Source organism: Austrofundulus limnaeus, unplaced genomic scaffold (genome assembly GCF_001266775.1).
Source record: "Austrofundulus limnaeus strain Quisiro unplaced genomic scaffold, Austrofundulus_limnaeus-1.0 Scaffold16, whole genome shotgun sequence".
In the NCBI taxonomy this organism is placed as follows: Eukaryota; Metazoa; Chordata; class Actinopteri; order Cyprinodontiformes; family Rivulidae; genus Austrofundulus; species Austrofundulus limnaeus.
The window spans coordinates 2,955,894-2,960,887 of record NW_013952418.1 but is presented as its reverse complement, the minus strand read 5'-3'; the positions used below and the strand labels follow the sequence as shown (position 1 = coordinate 2,960,887).

General features: G+C 39.4%; 1 protein-coding gene across 1 annotated transcript in view; it reads right to left on the bottom strand.

Moving 5' to 3' along the window:
* gpc5a (glypican 5a) overlaps positions 1-4,994 on the bottom strand; it is a gene marked incomplete at its 3' end in the record, with an annotated part of 194,940 nt that overhangs the window by 71,273 nt on the left and 118,673 nt on the right.

Here is a 4,994-nt window from a genome sequence, read left to right as displayed (position 1 = left end):
GGGATATATCGTATCGTGACCCCTCTGTCATGATACGTATCGTATCGCCAAATTCTTGCCAATACACAGCCCTACTCATCATGCTGCAAACCTCTTTCTGACCCAGTATTTGAATAAAAATATTAACTATAGTAAAAGGTTAGTTAGTTCGTTCGTTCGTTCCAAACACTTTCAAGTTCAATAAAACAGCAGTACATAATAAAACATTTTTTGGGAACCATAACTTCCTGATTAATTTCGTCTTTTGCTGTMAATTTGCACCTTTCCTCATCTCTGTGAGCGTGCACGCGTGTACTTATGATGTGTGTGCGGTGGAGGTTGATGTCAGCTCGGTTCAGGACCAGTAAAAAAAAAAAAAAGAAAAACTCAATTACATAAATCAGTGCACACACTGATTCCATTGTACACGTGAGTGAGCGTATACACATTACGCAGCATATTCCTCCCATAAGTCACCACTACGTTGGTGCAGCTTATTAATGTGAGAAATGCGTCCATGTGCACAGGCGCGTGGCGTTCCTCGTGTGAATGTGRCCTGAGTTAAAGGTGAAAGGTGAGTTTCTGTAAAGACACCAGAAGAATGACACGTCTGTGCAGATGTTGATTTTGAAAGTTTTCCATCTGCATTTCAGAATCGTTATTTTACCATCTCCATCCGTTCGGCCCTGACCTTGACTACGTAGAGGAAGTGCTCTCGGTTTCCTTTTGGACCAAATGAAAATGCATCATTATTATTCTGCAGCCGAGACCACAGGAAAACATGAAACAGCAACGCAGCTATTGACAAATCCATCATGCAATCTGAGTGAACAAACTGTGGATTTCATCATCTGGCTCATCAGCAGCTCCTTCCTATGAATTATTTGTTGGCTTCTTCTTTTTTTTTTTTTTTTTTTTTTTTTTTTTTTGCCTGGCCTCTCCTCTTGATGTGGTAAAAACCCATCAAGAATCTCTAAGCAGGGCCTGTCCCTCCCTGTGTCTCTCAATCAAAATCCGGGGCAAGCAGCTCCTCGCCCCGTCTGCAGGCTGAATTATTTACCGCTCACTGATGTGCTGGTTGACCAGCAGTTTGGCTTGTGAATAATTCATACCCCTCTCTCCTCTTAGTCCAAAGGATTAACACTGAGAATTTATTCACATTTTTTTATTTGTTGTGCTTCTGAATTTGCATAGTACAAAATAGCATTTGAATGTTTATAAAAAGAGGCAGTAAGGGAGAAAAGACAATCCTATTAATAAACTTCACCCTGGACTCCATGATGCTTTTCTAAAAACTCAACTGAATGTGAGACACAAGAGCCGTTTGTTATCACTTGTCACCAGAGGTGAAGGATGTGGAAAAACAACTATTAAACTTAAGAAAAGTACCTGAACATTAACAATCAATGGTCTGTTTKAAAGTTTGGTATTAACCCCGCCTGTTAGTAAAATATCTGAATGGATTTTAATGAAACTTGCAGAAAATAATCAGATGTTTGACAGCTGATGGACTTTAGACCCAGTCCAAGTCATGATGGCCGCCAAAATAACTGATCAAAAAAAACATAAAAGCAGTTATTTCTCAGTCAGTTTCACTGATACTGATCTAAAACAGGAATGGGCAACTTAAACGAAAGAAAAAGCTGCCGTTTCTTGTCGATTCTAGCAGAGGGCCACACAGCACTACACACTTACCCAAATAATAAAACTGCCATTTTAAGAATTTTTTACATGTTGATTAAAGCAACATACAGTGCAGAAAGTGAACATATTTCATGCTCAAATGCATGTGTAACAGTTGTACTCTTGTTTAATATGAACAGAAAACATTCGAAGCAAACAAAAAATAGCGAGCTAAAGCGCAACAATAAAATACAGTTCGACTTCTGCGTGTTTCTGGTTCTGGTTCTAGTTATTTATGTTCTTGCCACTTCAGTAAACCTTTCTTATTTAGCTTTGTGCAACGGGTTGTTGTGGTGACTTATATTAAAATCCTTCATTGCAGACAGCYCCTCTAAGAAGACTAAATACAGGTTTTCATGGAATTTCTGTGAACAGTTAAAATCTTCTTTCAAAAAAATCTATTTTTACTTACTTAGTTGTTTTTTTGAGTTGAAAAAGGGAGAGGGGGTCTAAAATCTGGTATCAACTTCAACACATACTTTAAGTATATTTTGTGTATTTTTGTATAATTATTTTTATTTATTTCATAAAAAACAACCAACAAAGTAAATTATTGAATGAAAAAAGTGCAGAAAGAAGAAAAAAATCATATATTTGCCCCTAATAATCTGCCTTTATTAAGTACAACACATTGTGCAACTTCTTTGCTTTAAACATAGGGCTGGGCGATTTGATCAAAATTTTATATCACGGTATTTTCAACATTTTCACCGGTTTCACTGTATTTGATGGTATTTTTTCTTTTCATCACAGCTCAGCTGATAATAAGATGTACAAACCCTGCTCATACATGTCAACTTGTACGGATTGTCCGTAAGTTATAAGGATTTTACGTCATGTTGCAGGTATACGGGCATATAGAGCAATCTCACGGATTTTTTTCAAGTCTTACGGATTTTTTCAAAACCTGATTTTCAAATTTATCTAACATGTCAGAGCCTGTAGGATGATTAAAAACAATAAACAACATAAGACAGCCATCTTTTAACCTGTTCTGCCGCTAGAAATAAGTTTTTCCTCTCTCCTGTCCTCCTGCTACTCAGCGGGCGCTTTCATGTCCGCAGCCGTCAATTCTAACTCCACTACGAACTACTTCCTGCGGGCTTTTCACAATAGAACCACGTTAAGTCTCCATCAGCATAACGTCTCCATATTAACTAACCGCGTTAAATCTAACTGTGCACGTCACTGAAGAGGTGTTTACTGCATTCAGCGACGGCGAAAACGGGATGTTTTTTTAAACGTCAGTCAATATAAACAGCGGAATCGCCACCCGCGGCTGCGACTAGCTGCTCCAAACATTAGCATGCTAACGCACATAGCGGTGCAGCAAGGAAAAATGTCCCCCAGGAAACAACAGTTCACTGGCGGCCGCGACGAAACATTCCGCTATTTAAACCGGAATGTCCGGTATTGAAAAAATTCATATCACAACAAAAATAAAAACCGGTATTGGTACAAAACAGTATACCGCCCAGCACTACCTTAGCATTAACCGTTGGTTGCTATTCCTTTTTGTCTGTCAGCAAAATATTTCATAAACCACAGGACAGATTTCCATAAATCTCCAACTATTGCTGCATATTAGTCGATTCACTGAAGCAACAGGTTCAAGACAGAAACCCAGAACTCCCTCTCTTCAGAGACACTTTCCAGCTCATCCTGGGGGAACCCCAGAGAAATCCCAGGTCAGTGAGTTCTGAGTCTTCCCTGGGGTCTCCTACCAGCAGGATGTGATCGGAACACCTCCAAAGGGAGGCATCTTAAGAAGATGAACCACCTCATCTGACTCCTTTCYATGAGGAGGAGCGGCGGCTCTACTCCGAGCTCCTCGGCTTATTTCTGAGTCTGAGCCCGGCCAGATCACGAAACCTCACTCTGAAAATGGAACTGGAGCCAAGCAGGGAGGGGGAGCTCGCCTGGTGGTCTAGCCTTGGCTCCAGGAGGAATTACAGGAAGTCACCTCCATGTGGACCCACCGGGGAGGATCGTTATGCTCGGGGGCATTGCACGCCAGGCAGCAGGCAAGGGAGGGTCTCAGGCCGAGTCTGTTCCTGGCAGCACAAGATCTAGGGACGTGGAACGAACCTCAATAAAACTGTCAGGAAGTAATTATTTCCTGAACATCAACAACTGATTAATTGTGGGAATAAACTCAATTCAAGATGGCCACCACAGTTCATCACCCTTAACTTAAACAAAAATGTCTATAAGTCAGAAAATGAACTAAAATTTGACTCGATGGTAGCTGACAGTTATTAATAACACACACTCTGTGCACCAATAATGTTATTTTCAAAGTTTGACCAAAATGACTACAAGTCCATTTCACAACATGTAATAATCTAAATTTAAAACCCTGGAATGAAATATGGTGGTGGGGAAAGTGTTCCTTTAAAAGTCCTAGGCCTTTCATCCAGTTACTTCCTGTCGAGGTGTTTGGACCTCTRCTGGCAGACAAATCCCAAAAGGCAGCATCAAAAATTGTATTAAAGTCCCGCGTTGCTGCGCATCAACACAGCCGTGTGGAGCACGGCGATTGGTTTGTTTTTGTTTGTTTGTTTAACCCAGACTCATTGTGACATCCATTACACCACAAGATAAGGGCAGTAAATAATAACATTCGCAGACAAATCCAGCTAAGCTGCATACCTGCAGATAACTTTATCTGAAGTGTTTGCTTACAGTCTGAGCTGCAGCAGCTTAATCCTTTCTGTGTAATTGGCCAAAAATCGACGGTATTCCAGCTCTGCTATTTAGCAGAACAGAAGGTTTGTCGTTCTGCCTGACTGAGGAATTGCAACACAAAAAGTATTTCAGAGAAAAAAAAAAGATTGTCGTCGAGGAATTTTACGAATGTTTGCTGTTAATAATGCTTTTATTGTCGCCCACCAACCAAGGCAGGAAGGTTGTTGCTTGTTGTTGTGGAAATATTTATRAAAAGACAGAAACACGTGAGGTATGATRATTTTCCAGGACGCTTGTGTTTTGTGTGTGAACAAAATCTCTCGATTTAAAATGATAAAACTTRATTTTTGTCATTTTAAAAGCATCACATGTTTAAAGTGTAAGTGTTACTGTAGTTTTATCGGAGTTGTAAAGTAACTAAGTACAAATACTTCTTTACTGTATTTAAGTAGAATTTTTGGGTATCTGTACTTTAATTGAGTAATTATTTTTCAGCCTACTTTTTACTACTTACATTTTCACACAGTTATCTGTACTTTCTACTCTACATTTAAAAAAAAGGCAAGAAGCAGAAAGTCGTTACTTTTATTTCATTTTTACTTGTTTTCATTGCAGCTTGTTATTGTAAAAAATAAATACTCTCC